Source organism: Halyomorpha halys, unplaced genomic scaffold, assembly GCF_000696795.3.
Source record: "Halyomorpha halys isolate HHAL.00 unplaced genomic scaffold, Hhal_1.1 Scaffold472.1, whole genome shotgun sequence".
NCBI lineage: Eukaryota > Metazoa > Arthropoda > Insecta > Hemiptera > Pentatomidae > Halyomorpha > Halyomorpha halys.
In genome coordinates, this window is record NW_027111148.1 from 960,740 (window position 1) to 976,617 (window position 15,878).

At 30.9% G+C, this 15,878-nt stretch overlaps 1 protein-coding gene across 1 annotated transcript in view; it reads left to right on the top strand.

The window, feature by feature from the left end:
• Positions 1-15,878, top strand: part of LOC106683182 (uncharacterized protein C2orf81 homolog) — a 141,136-nt gene that overhangs the window by 51,778 nt on the left and 73,480 nt on the right. The window lies entirely within an intron of this gene.

Genomic DNA, 15,878 nt, shown 5'->3' on the forward strand with positions numbered 1-15,878 from the left:
TTAAATAATTTTTAATAATATTTATTTATTAAAATTTACCACTGTATTTGCATACAAATGCATCTAGTAAATGTAATATTAGATAACAATGGTATGATACAAACATGTAGAGAAACAACCCATTGGTAGCACTCTGATAATATTCTACATTAGAAGATCTCAAGGCTTCTAAAGATCTTTTCAGGTGACTTGGAGGATAATGAGGAATGGAAGAGGACGCAAAGTTAGAAACTAGTGAGTTTGAGTCGTCAGGGAGTTTATAATGGTAGGATTAAAGTCTGGTTCGGGCTAGAACGTTTAGATATGGGGCTTAATCTTTAAGGAGGATTTTATTTATGACAAAGTATGGAGCATTGAGGATTTTACAAAGAATTTTGGGTTGTGGATACGTGAGGAATGCGAAAGTTTAGTAGAGCCCCACAGCTGAACTATCTTTGTACAGATAGGCCTTATTATACTCATGTAAGTCAGTCTTTTGTAATGGATTGGAAGTTTTGACCGTTTGTCTACAAAGTGCTACAATATTCGGAGTCGATGTGCGTTTCCTGCCTTTTTAGTGTTGTATGAGGATTCCAGGTTAGTTGTTTGTCCAGCTGTAGTCCAAGACAGCAGGTCTGTTCGACAGGGGTAAGAGGAGTATTATTAAAGGGTAATGTTGGGCAGTCGGTAGGCTTACGACGAAGGGTAAAGGTGATTTAATGGGGTGATTATTTTAACCCTCGAATTTCGACACCATTCTTCAAGGTTTATGGTATAGGATTGGAGAGTTTGGTATGCAATTAAAGGGTTATTACTAATAAGAGCACACATGCGTCATCGGCATACGTGGTGAGGATAGTGTTAGGATTGGTAGAGATGTCAGCTGTATAGACTATATAGAGGATGGGACCGAGGATACTACCTTGAGGAACACCAGAGGATTGAATGGGAATAATTTTTTTATTTACTTTGGTTTACTTTGAATAATCTATCAGTGAGAAAGGCGCAGATAATGAGAAAGTATTTAGAGGATAGGAATTTACAGACTCGATCAAAAGCCTGTTCTATACCGAAAACGGAAATTATATCTTAATCCCCTGAACTGTTAATGCTAAATAACATTTAATATTTAGGTGGTAAAAAAAAAGTAAATGAATTAATTAGCGAAAACGATGCCTTGAAACTTAAAAGTTATATTAAATTTCTCTCTCCCTTGTTTTCTCGTATCTCAGTTTTTTCTTAATATCTGAATATTTCCCCTATAATGTTCATAGTCGATGATATTCGACGTGGTTGGAAAAAAAAACTAGGGACGATATGATATTCTAAAATACGAGCTAAAGAAATGTATTATGCAATCTTTCTAGGTTATTTACTTAGGTAGTTGTCTAAAATAGACAGATTTGTATTTATGGATATATGTTTTATTTTATAGTTAGTTGTTTAATACTATATTGTTATCATTAAAAAAAATAAAAAGCTTTCCTTGTTTATATATTTTTATTGTGCCGGTTATACTTTGAAGCCATGCCCCTTTCAAAGCGGACAAGTTGCGGCTTACAAAAAGACTTAGTGACAAATGCAGCGTTCTTTACCCCTACAATGGCCAGTACTACCTGGGACCAGGGATTGCTCTCAGACCGCTATTACCTCCAGCACCAGCTGGAGATATACAAGCTCGCTGTCTCGTAAGTTCTATGTTCTCGAGTTTTATCAGGCACACTTCGTGGTCCTACGTGACCAGGTGTGCTGAGGGTACAATTGCCACGGTTCTTCGCAACTCTTTCCTTGGATGAGGTTAAGAACTATAATATGAAAAGAGTGTTTCTATACCGTATAAACTTGATAAAATATAATTGTGTACGATATTTTGTTTAAAACAATCGTAATCCTACACTACTCTATTAAAACCAACGAATAAACTATTGAACACAGTGGTTCAACTATTCAACTGGTTCAAATCAATACTGCTAAACTCAATTGCTTATTTACCAGTCCTCATTACATAGTAAATTTTAATAATTAATATAATAAGTTAATTAATAAAGACTATATAGGAAATCATATATCTTGGCCAGAGATCCAGTGCAAACTGGAGATCGATACATGGTTCTGTATGAAACCAGTTGTGTGCTAAGTAAAATTTTTTTTCTGTAACTGACTTGAGTCTTCCACTATCTGAAAAGAACGCCTCATTTTCTATCCTGACCGTTTTGTAAAACTTCTTTCACTGAACTCTATGAACCAGTGATTCCCAAAAAGAAGTCAACAAAAGATTTTCTAAAAAAAGAATTGTTTTTATTAACATATATAACAATTTCTGGGAAACAAAATTACCCTTAAAACTTCTGCCATCCTTTTTTTTCTACCATTTTGACGAAGTTTCAGACTAACCGTTCCATTTTTAAATCTTATTTTTATATAAATTTCTTTTTATTTTATTTTTTATAATTTTAGTATGAATGTGATAAGTTATCACTATTACTTATTGCCCAACAATGTTGTGGCAGATAGTAATTTTTATCAATAAATAAATTCTTTACGTTAAAAAAATTATATATATCGAAAATAAAAAAACAATCAATCTAAAATTAACAACAATTTCAACATTATTCCATAAATATCATATTTATTTTTATAACAATTTTTTTTTATAAATTAAAAACATTACTATAATTGAAAAGACCCTATATATTATACAGAACACCATTAAATTTAGTAAACAAATTAATATCTAAATTTTAAAAAAAAATTATACTTAAAATCAACATAAAATTTTCAAAAATTTCCATATTATTCCATAGATATCATATTTGTTTTTATAAACTCTTTAGTTTGTTTTACAAATTAAAAACACATTACTATAATTGTAAACGCTCTGCATATTATACATTACACCATCTATCTTATTATTCACAATATTATTATATATGAATTTTTCCAAAGTTCGTGTTAATAATTAAGAGATAGCCATAAACATTAAAAAATACTTATGATTAAACTATCTTGTGTTGGCACACTCATTCTTTTTTTAAAATCCTAATTGTATTATTATCGTTATCAGTAAAAAAGTATTCAAGTTAAAAACCTGAAGCTGTAAGCTGTTCATTATCATCCACTAAAGGATTATTATTTCCTGAAAAATGAAAATAAACGACATACCCTGATTGGTATATGTTTTTATGTCCTATGATTAAAAATGTTTTGGAAATATTTATATGAGGGTACCAATGTGCTGGCTCCTGGAGAGAGCAGTTAGCACAGTTATATATAGAAACATAACTCTGAATTTTAGGTTTGCAACCTCGCCAATTTCACAGCGATAAAAATACTTCAGAAACTTTTTTGTTATTTACTTCATAGAAAATTAACATTTCCCAAATACTTCCATTCTGAAATTTACGCAGACAATCCCACAAAATGCGCACATTTTTTACTAAACTCAGATCTTAACAAAGGTAACTTTTTGGTTCTCTGCGAAAAACGCAAAAAATATACTTCTAGCTAATCACTTTGACATTGGCTAACCTGAAATTTGTAAAATAGTCAGTTTTAGGCATTTTGGTTAAAACCAATTTGGGCGTTTAGTTTTTAATATAAAGGCGATTTATACTTTAAATAATTATTTGATAATGGTTAGAAGGTTTAATTTGAAATACTTTTAATTACAAATGATATTTTTCATTTAATTTCTTTCTATTAACCTTTTATGACAAATTAAATTGATCTATAATTACAATAACGTGTGTATATATCAAGTTTGTCTTGAGCGAGACATTATCAATAGGTAGTCTCAATGTACTTTATCTATTAATGTACTTTATTCATTTTAATATGTTGACCTCTCTATGTGTGTGTTTTAACGTATTTATTCATTAAATCATTTTATTTTATTAATACTATGTTTTTTTTGTTTTTTTAAACGTATTTATCCATTCAAGTATTTCCTGTAACCGGTTGTTTTTTTTTATTATATTTTCCTCTTAATCTATATGTTATTCTTATTCTTGTAAAATGTATCTAGTTGTTTGTTCTTGATAGACTGATCTACTGCTGTGACTATGAATGATGGTCTGATCTCACATTACCGTCTTATATTGAATTTTTTTAGCGGGTCACTGAAGAGGATCTAGGAGGGTGAATTCCAGAGAGCGAATTTGTTGATAGGGTGAATTGAATAATTGAGCAGAAATGAGAGGGAAAAATGGGAGTGAGTGAAACATTTGTATTGGTTGTACAGACCGAAATGGATTGTAAAAGGAAACTGTAGTGGTGAAAAAAAATTGTTTATTATATCCTATTATTGTATATCTTTTTTTATGATTATACCATGAATATGTAATGTAAATATGTCCGATTACGGATTGATAAGTATGCTGTGTGAGATAGCAACCTAATGTATTTAGGCAGCATATATGAATAAAGTATTTTTCTCTGTAAACTTTGTACCAACAGAGTCTCGGTGTTTGTAAAGCCTAGAATACACCTGCAGTTTTAAAATTAATAAATGCTTTAAAGGCGTTCACAGATCAGGTATATTTTCTATTTAAGAATTTTTGCAATATAACACAAAAAGTATGAATATAGTTCAGATATTTGTTAAAATCGTTCTATGTACAGCATATTTTGAATCTCACAAAGAATAGGCACATTATTTTTTTTACCAGCGGTACAATTGATTAATCCCAAACTAATTATATTTACTTAGGATTTTTATGTAATTATTTACTATTAAATTTTATGCTTTATGTGCATGTTGTGACACATTGCCTGTCTTTAATACACTCTGTAAAACCAAGAAATTTCTTGAGTAAAAAATATACAAAATATACTTCCACGTCTTCGAAAGGTAATTTTTTAATATAGCTTTTTTTCCATTCGATTTTCTGCCATAAATTGATTAAACTTGAATTGGAAAGAAATATTGTCATCAAAAACTGCTCTTCTCTCTCTGAGGTTGCTACTGGTGTTGCGGGTTAGATATACCCTCAGCGCCGTTCTCCTCATCTAAAGTTCCTCAATGTCTGAGTTATATATAGATATTTATTTTTGTAGCTGTTGTCTTCTTTTATTTTTGTCAGTACAATATTTTCTTAAGCAGCTTAATGTAATTATATATATTTTAAAGAAATTAATTAATATTTTAATAGATTATTGGAATGATGAAGAGTAAGAAATTTCAAAATTATTGAGCTGTCTCTATTTCTACCTCTTTCTAAATTGAAAAACTTCTGCAATTTTTTGGATATATAGAGTAGAAGATTATATTGATCCGTAGCGCATCATAATCCTAAAGTCTTTATAAATTTTCTTTTCACGTAAAATCAAAAAGTAAGTCGATTTGAGATTAAGACGGTTTGATGTATCTGCAACTTAGTATTTTTACAAAGTTATATCAACGTTCTCTCACTATACAGAAATTAAGATCTGAGCCTTGAATACTATTAATTTTTATTTGTTTTTTATGGTAAACTGTTATTGTGCAAATACATACAAATACTCTGGGTAGTTTCCGTATTGGTGTAAATTATTTTAATTTTTGATTTTCTACATAATTGATTATTCCCAATGGTTTAAATTAGTTAATCATTTAATTAAATTTTGTTTACCTAATCGATTTATTTTGATCTGTATCAACGAAATAATTGCCGTTTCTAATTCTAACCATAGGTATAGTTTGTTTTATTCATATTTATTAATATTCCATCTTTGTTATGTAAAACGGGTGAATCCAAAAATTTTCAGATTAGTTATCTTGTACTGTGCCAGGTTTGGGAAAATTTCTTTTATATAAAAAAAACTACTGTATGTTAATATTTTTGAGAACCTTGTTAGTTCCTCATTATGTTTAATATAGTCAAATTAATTAGCAATGAATATTTTAAGACCAATATTGATACAATAATGGAAAAAAAGTATTTATCTATGTATCGACCTTAGTAGTGTGATATTTTAGCCCTTTTTTCATAAAAATTACTACTATCAGTCTCATAGCTTGTAGTTGGTACAAACTAAAGCATTGAAAGTATAAAAATGCTGTCTTGAACTTTTTAACTCCTATAATATAAGATCGTTTTATAATATACATCACTAATAGTCATTCCCATCTCTCCAATAAATTTAAAGTAATGATTTATTTTTCTTGTAATTTTTCAATCTCTAATTATCTAAGAGGTGATAACTTTTCCAATGTATAACATGGTTTACTATTTAATATTTGTTCTAAATATTTTTCTTTTGTATTTATTCTATTTTGTTCGTAAGTTTCTGTTTATATGGTATGTTAATTTTCCTACCGTATTCATTTTGTGTATTATCGCAATCCGCATTATATTCCTTCCTACATTTTATTCGGCTGTGATACAAATGTTGGGTCATAAATCTAATATTCGTTGGTTAGCGAATCATTTGGTATAATTTTATAGAGAAATATAATGAACGAGTTTTCAGATCTACGGACTCCGAGCAACTATGAATTGCGTATGAAGAAATGCGTATCCTGTTTTATAAAAACAACCAGATTATTATAAATTTTTGTATTTGATTATAATATTACTGATATTTTCATGGATAATTAAAGAAAAGTTCGTTATTGCATTCCCCCCAAAAATTTAAGTCAACAGAATACAGCAAATACCGGATTATCTTTCCATTCCTCTAATTGACGTAGAATAGTCCAATTTTTCGAGGATTACTTGTTACTGGACTTGTTTTCCCGCAGAACATTTTTCATTTTTCGAATCCTCCTAGCCGATAAACCCAATGCCAGGAGCCTTCAGGAGAGGGACAGAAATCGAATTAGTGAGCCGTGCCACGGCATTACTACCTACGTGATCCGAATCCGATGTTTCTTTTTGTCGGCAGTGGTGAGAACCTATCAGGGATGCTGTTAGATGTGTCACTCACTGTTCAGACTGGTAATCAGGAGTGGCCTATAGGCGCTAGCGACCAGGTACGCTACAATATAACCCTTTACCGTTGCTAAATAATATATATTGTTGAATTGTTATTAGGGACTATATAAAAAGAGAACAAGAATAAACTGGATATTGTTTAGTGGTGCATAAGTTTTTTTTTTGTTTTTTTTTTAATGAAAAGTCAAGATATTTACTTATAGGAAATTATTATCTAAACATTGTTAGGAGAGCTATAGATAATGTTTGCTTTCACTTAACTATAGGGGTATTCATGATCTTTAGTTTAACATGTTAAAGCGTGTTAAATGCAAAAACTCATGTTAAATAACATGGTTGAGAATCTGTTACTAGTTCTGTTAAATGGAGAATGGCATCACGCAATAGACCGGCTGAGCTCATCACCCATTTGTTTCTTGTCGTGTAAGGTTACTTGCTCGTAGTTTGTGTTTTGATTGCGTATTATTATTATTTTGTAGGTTTTAGATCTAATAAATCAATAGATGAAAATAATAATAATGAAATAACAGTTGTCAATTAGCACATCTTGATTCTCTTCCTCACAAGTTAGAAGATCCACGAGGCACTCAGCAGCAGAACTTTCGCACGACTTCCACTTTTCACTCAATTTAGGCATTTTGTAATAAATTACTTTAATTCAAACTTAGAAGAAGAAAACAATAAATGAAGTTTTGGAAGGAAGGGTTATAAAACAAGTTAATCAGGAAATCCGCTAGGATCTCTTGTGCATTTAACATGACTAGACTGCTCACTATCCTATACTTATAACATTTAACATGGTAAAACATTGGGCGCCCGCAGCTCAGTGGTTAAGACACAGTCATACCAATTTGATGTCTATTAGCGGTGCCGGTTCGAATCCGGCCTGTGGCGTTGACTTTTTTCATTGAGTGGTGGTCCCACATAATGAAAAACTTTGACCCCAACCATAGTTAGGCAGTATAGAACTCCAATGGGAGTCTTGACTGAAAAAAAAAATGGTAAAACGTCTTACATTTAACGCAACATAATGAATAGCCCTTTTGTATGGAATGCATACAAATTTTGAAACGGAGTTTTCAACAGAAATAAACGTTTTGAGTTCAAATAATCAAATCTCGCAAAATGGTTTGTGTCCGTGCGTGCATGTTTGTTAACACTCTAACTCAAAACAAAATGTGACCAATTACATATTTAAGGCGGGTGTATGCCTGAAGTGTGAAAGCAGCTTTTTCGATAAAATTGACCGACCCGTCACTAAAGTGCCATTTTATAGTAGATTTTGATTAAACTCGGCAAGTCAATGCAAAATTAAATAGTTTCTAATATCAGCTAGATCTTATCCTCACTGATATAACCTTACAAGGCTTAAAGACGAATATTTAAAAATCTTCCTTTATTAAAGTACTTTTAATTTTATTTATTTAAAAAAAAGTTCTCATTATTAGAAATAATAAAGAATAGATAAATAAAAAATTATAAAGAATTTTTTGATTAATTAAAGGAGAAAAAAGATGAAACAACTGATCCCGATGGTACGGTATGGTCTTCATTAAAACGGATGCTGCTCAAAGCTACTTACTTAAAAATCAGCTTATTTGAGAATAATTAACCAACTACGACTATCCGGTAAATATGCAATTACTCCTAGTGTCGATTCGCACAAATATGTTTAGACCCATAGAAGCTATACCCTGCTTGTGATTGAGCGACAATGGAGGATGTTTCCATTTCTTAACAAACTGTCCCGCGTATCATGAGAACCGGATCCGATACATGCCAAAACTAAGCTATATTAACCAAAACCAGATGTATGAATTTTTGTCTGTATCTTCACAATCAACCTTAAACTTCTTTTTATATATGTAACTGAAAGCCTTATACATAGGATACATAGGATCTTATTGTGAAGATAGCAGGATACCTATCTTCACAATAAGATGTACAATATTTTGTTTCTTATATTTTATTCAGTAAGTAATGTTTTTTTCACTCTGACTAATGTAGATAATCCCAGTTTGAATTTACTGTTTGCTATTAGTTATCTTCACAATAAGATTTTATTTTATTAAGTGAGTAATGTCGTTTTTGTTCTGTTTTTTTTGTTCACTGTTACTAATGTAGATAACCCCAGTTTGGGTTTACTGTTTATTATTAGCTTATATAAATGATTTTTAATGCACCATTTGGGTATTCTGTTCTGTTATTAGTTTATATAATAATCAAATAGTTTGTTGATTGTTTTATTATTATTTAATTATTATTACAATGATTGTTAAATTATGTACTTTAAAGGCTAACTCTATTTGTACTGAGATTGCCCCATAAACAGATACATAAATTATTATTATTATTAGATCAGAATTGGAAAAGCCCGATCTTTCTAAAATTTCTAAAATAGCGTTGGCTTCAACATGAGCCCAATGTTCAAAAACTATGGGGACGTATGTAGAGTGGTAAATAAGCGTTACTTGATGCACGCACTACTCCAGATTTTATATTGACAATGCTAATTTGTTTTGTATGTGTAGAATATTAATTTGTAAAAAAATCGTTACTTTTCAGTAGCAGAATATTAATTTTTGATAGAACCCCTCATATATTTTTAATATTTTCATAACCATTATTTTTTGAAGATTCTTTAAAATGAACGAAATCTCAACTACTCTGAGTAAAATTTTTAGAAATGGAATTTTATGTGATCGTATATTAATCACGTCTTATAATATTTAAATTGTTTGATCTTTGGTATTTTCATCCCTTCAGCGTGGCTTATAAATATGTTCATGCGATTTTGACATTATCAATTTATTTTCCCATTTCCTCGAATATTAGCCCATAATTAGAAGTTTTTAAAATAGTATTTCCTTTTTAGCCGTTAATTTCTAAAAGAAACAAAATTTTATTTTTAATTTTAACGTAGATCTCTATGAATTTTTTTTTTTTAATTAATCGAGTTTTAAACATAAGTTTAACTAGTCCCGAATAAGACTGAATTTTCCTAACTTTTTCTTTATATTATTTTGATGTTGAAAAAAAAAAAATTATTGTCTTAATTTTTCTGAGTTGTAGGGACGGGTGCTAGTGCATGGTAAGGTATTATACTACTAACTCCAAGGACTCGGGTTGGAATCCGACTGTGGCAAATAATGATTTTCTTTTTCATTGTAGCTATTGGCTCGAGAGCCCTCCGGGGTCTACCTAGCCACTGAAGGGGGTACCCTTGTTAGAGTAAAAATGTGGTTGTCGAGTGTGATTCTAACCAAATCACCTCCTTGCACGACCGTTGGTCAAGTAACAGTACTCCTTACAAAGTACTGCACCCTTGACCCTTCATGAGTTGTTCCGGTACAGATTTTTTTTTATTACAAAGTTATTAAATTATTTGATCTTTGGTATTTTCATCCCTTCAGCGCGGCTTATAAATATGTTCATGCGATTTTTACATTATGCAACATACATTGAAAATGATTCATATCATGAGCCAGACCTCAATGTGAAACTCTTTAAATACACAAGTAGTTTATAATCACAATCTTTGTAACAGGGCAGTTTCCATTATATACTAGCCAAAATAAATTTACGATATGTTTAATTGTTGTAGTTCAATTACAATTTTGTTTATTGAAAAACTGTATCTTGGAAAATATTGTAGCGTAAAGAATCATACTATGGATATATTTGAAGCTTGTTATCTCTTTTAAGTCTCAGCTACTTGTAATACCTTAGGAGTTATTGGTAATATAAAAAAAATACAGCAGCCATTTTGAAAATTTTACTACATTGGGCATATGCACATCCATAGAATGTTAACATAAAGAATGTTGAGGTTAACTTTTTACTCTCATTTTTTTCAAACAGTGCTTCAAATTTTAAGATTAAGAATTTATAGAGAAAAATTAATTTACACTTAGTTTTAGGTACAGCAAAAAATTAATTTGTTTTTCCTGGTCCAGAAAATCCAGAAAATGTCGATTTCAAAATATTCTATAGCTTGTAAGGCAGTTGCAAACTGTTTTGGCCGTAATCTGACTTTTTTACTACTTCTTTATTATTTTCCCGACCTCTCTGGATATATTAGTACGGGTTTCTCAATATGGAAGTACTTAGTTGTTATAACGTACTATCAAGAACATCAGTTTTCCATTTAAGAAAGGAGTAGATTAGAACTACGCGAAAGCTCGATTTCCCTGGCCGTGTTCCGGCTTGCAGAAGCGTCAAAAAGGCCATCCGGGCCGGAGGAAAGCCATTAGCCAAGACCTTGGAATGAAAAGAATGGCACAATGGACAGCCAGAGTAGTGAGGAAGAGGTCGGGCTCTTAAGTAATGAAACATGATCCATTTTTAATGGCCTCCTTTCGTCTTGGCCCAGGGAGCTCGTCTAGAATAGTTAGGCAACTATTAAATAGGAGGAGAGCTTTGCTGTATTTCCAAATAGACCTTTACTTCCACGATTTGCTACTTCTACATTCTGCTGTTGTGAAAGTTCTTTGTTCTTGTCGTTGAGCATATGTGTGTTGACATAATGATCTCTTTTATATAATGTCTGTATAATGTTTATTTTGACCGTAACACTAAAATATTTGAACATATCTCCTTGCTTATTAACAGATTAAAGTTACATCAGCTTAATCTGTATGTTATATAAAAAGGTTTTTTACATATTATCACCGTATAATATTTTATTTTACATATAAGGTGGAATAATTAAAATGGTCGTAAAAAATTTAGTTTGATGAAGAACGAATTTTGCGAATTTTATGCATTCCTAATATCACATTAGACTTGAATACGCCTTTCATATCGAAACGTACTAGTTCATGAGCCAGGGAGAAAATATAGACAGTTATTTCACACCAATTTTTGTTTACTTTAATAAAAACGATGTGTAATTACTAGTCAAAATTGATTAGTCTGCCAACTATAGTTAGAGGTAATAAAAAATGGCGGATGTTTCAAAACATTAACAAAAATTAATTTCTCATTCGGAGTCTCTATCTTTAAAACTGCCAGCAACACTAGAAAATATAAGAGAACATAATTTAAAATGGAGTCAATTTTCTAAAATATAATCCCTAATAGAGCTATTTATGTTCGGTATTTGTCGAGATATGTATTTTTAATAAGCAAAATTTATATGCAGATATCATAAGAAATGTACTGAAAAATCAGTAGCTAGTGAATTTATTTTGAGAAATCTGTCACAAAAAACCATTTGACGTACAGATGCCAATTGAAGCTGGTTTGATAGAATATTAAGTAATTCATGCGAATGTTCTAGCAATTGTATTAACTCTTGGAATGATATCAAAATTATAAATTATACAACAACAAGGTGATTATTTTAGCATGAGGGTGTTCTACACACTTTTTGAGTTTTTACTGCACGATTTTGCATACTTTGGGCTTTTTTACTGCATGAAACTCCGGTATCTAGTTATAAGTGCCGAAGCCTTTGTTCATCTTGAAAACTGAAATTTTTACCTAAGCAAAAATATATACATATATATTTTTTAATAAGATTATTTTTCGTCGATTTGAAAGTATTGTTTAAAATAAAATTTTTTTTGTAATTGTATTTTTTCCAATGAATATTTGCTTTTTAAGTAATTAATGCTTGTCACAGCTCCACATTAAACATTCATTCATCTGGTATCATCGCTTTCTCTCTATTATTTTTTTCATTATCGCATTTGCTTTGGATAGTTGAAGTTGAAATATGTTCATATCCAACCCAAATAAATCCGATATTTCTGTATAGGCTATAATCCTTATTCCTCCAACACCTCGGGCCCTGAGCTTTTGCACTTAATTTAGGCCTCGAGTCCTTTAAATAGCTTGTGAATAAAAGTGCAACATCATCGCGCGGGATCGACCATTGTCCCGGCCACTATAATGGCCTACTGAACTCAACTCATGTGAGCCTATTCTGCCAGCTGAAGAATAGTACACATCCAAAAGGTTGCACAGTCTGATGTATCAGTGTTTCAATAATTATTATTACCTAGGATGAACGGCACTAACCACTTGAAAAATATCTAACTAAAAAACAAATTGAGGCTGAAAGTGGAAACCATAGCTTAACAGACTCTTTCCCCCTCCACTCAGCCATTAACTCAAGTGAAAAATTTATTTATTTATTTTTTATTTTGATGCAAGAAAATGGCATTTTGGAAATCCCAATTTTTTATTAAACCTCACTATTCTTTCCCCGAAGGTTTTTTTGGTTTTAAAGTCTTGAGCATTTTTACTAACCATCTAATGCTAGTTAGAGGGTTGAATATTTGTCTGTGAATTTGGTTGGCATCATAGAAGTACCTCATAGCAGTCCTAGTTTTAATGAAACAATTAGATTGCTTTTCATTTGTTTTCTAAACAAAAATGTTATTTTATAACGGAGCTCCTTATGCTCTGTATTCTCTTTATTTTTTACGTTGAAGACAATAGGCTGTTATTGAAAAAAGTAGGAATGATATTAGAGGAACAATCTGTGATTCTAGGAGTTTAAGGAAAGTTTGATTATACAGTAGGAAGTCAAGACATAATATTATTGTGTAGACATCAACATTCAATTATATTGACCTTACCCAGTGTGTGGGACCTAAGGAAGTGAAGCCAAAAAGGCCACGCCCACGAAAGGAAGGCCTCGTTGAGGTTAATAGGATTGTCCGCCATTGTAATCTAATCTGAAACTTCTCTGCAACGCCCCTGAAAGGCACACAAGGACCGTCTTTTTGGCTTCACTTTTTTATCAGCTTACCCCCTCCAGCATACGCCTTCCTCCAAGAGCTCAGCATTAATGTTCTATACATGTATAGTATCTTGACTAATATGCCCATGAGTCATCTCATTGCTTTTTGTTCTGAAGCTAATATGCATGAATTGAAGCTATGCAATATGAAGCTTTTTTGTATTGAAAAAAAAAACAACAGTCTTTTGTATTGTTATCGTTAGTTATTTCAGTTACTTGTATCAATAGAATAAGTCACACTATATTTCAAACCCTCTAATAAAGAAGATGGTCAGATTTGCGATGAAAAGAGAAACAAAAATAGTACAAATGTTTATTTTCCAACGTTTAGTTCGACTTTGTAAAGCTTCATCAAGGCTTTTCAAGTTGATAGCTTTGGCGACTTTTGATCACATAATGTTTCTTATATAAACTGATCATATGATTTGTTTTTTGGGTCTTACAACCAAATATTGTATAATTTAAGTTTTATGTTATTCTGGAATTGTAAAATCTGTTTTAAAACCCGCATTTGTTTGTTATTTGGATTTAAGGTGCTCATGTACGGGTAAAGGCTACCATTTATTTATTTATTCCAACGCCCTGTTAAAAAATAAATTTTTACTCTAAAATAAAATTATTATGGACCTTACTATTAATATTACTTTGCCAAATGTACAAATTAAATAGCTAAAAAGTAGTTTGCGTAATCAATTAGTTTTAGTTTTTTTAATAAACCTGCTCAGTAAGAATAGATATAGTGTCGATACTTTAAATTATTTATATTAATAAATAAAATACCTTTTTACCTTTTTTTTTTCTTTTTCTGATATAATATAGGTACGGCGCTTTTCATAACGCTTTATTTGCCTCTAATATTCCGATATAAAGGAAGTCGCTCCACTCCCGCGTGAAAAGGGACGGAAATAGAAAGAGCACCATATAAAAGAAGCACGGTGATATAGAGAAATCGATATGGAGGAATCGATAGGCCACTGTATCCCAGTGCTTGGAGATTGACGGAGGGAAAAAATCTGACGAAATTGAATTGGTCCAAGGCGAGGGGAAGCTGTAATTGACTGTTGCTAGGCAAACCTCTCCTCCTCTGAGGTTAGCGCGTCCCCTTCTACCTCAGATCGTTTATCATCCCCGATTTGAATAACTCTAAATATTGTGATAAAATTCTGCATACAGCTTCAATATCCGTAGGAGGGTATTCTTGCCTGCAGGACAATCTGTATTGGATTCCAGTTTAATATTATATTTTTAGTTATACTCCGGTAAATATCTCTCTGACAGAGAGTGTAAACTTCTAAGATGAAAAATGGAATAAAACATTTCTACGTTGTGAAGAATTGCCTTTGTATAATGAATCAAATTTATCATGTAAAGGAGATAACTTGTAATAATTACAGTTTAAACTATTCTATTTATTGGAATTTTTTATTCTTAGTAAAATTATTTTATACCACTGTGGGTAGTTTTTGTATCGGTTTAAATTTTTATGATTTTTAATTTTTTTCTAATAACCTCGCTTTGAAACTGTCGTTTCAGTGTTAATAAATTAAATTAATTTATAAAATAATTAAATGTAAAATAAATTAATAACTTGTCCGAGGTGTTGATTGAAACATAATAGGGAGGATTGCATTAAGACTAATTTAGTACATTTGGATTTGGGGGAGCATCAGAGGACATATGTTTGTAGAAAACGATTGGTGGTATCAGCATCGAACATTCGGGTTGGCTAAGCCTTTATTATTTTAACCTCACTTCAGTAGAGAATATTTTTATTCATACTAGAAATGAAAAAAAAAATTGACTCTTATAATCCCAAAATTTAAGGTCTAAATTAACGTATTAGACATTAATCAACAAATTTGGTTTCATCAAATGCTGTTTTTATTTTTTTTCCTTCCTCGATAGTTTTCCTAGCCCATTTAGTAATTTGATAAGGATACAGGTTAAATGTACTCCTTGCTTATATGGAACATATATAAAAAATATTTAACTAAATTAAAGTTATATAATGAAGTGATTTATATCTTTGCATCTATATTATGAAATATCTTTGCAAGAAGATATGAATAATTGTATAGTAGTGCTGAAGGTTGTGTAGTTTTCACGTCGTTTTCCAGTTTAGCTACTTTTTCAATGTTACTAGAAATAAGTAATTTTTTAACTCAAGTTTTCTCTTCCTTTTTTAACTTACTATTAATTATATGTATATTTAAGTTTCTTGAATTTCAGTCAAT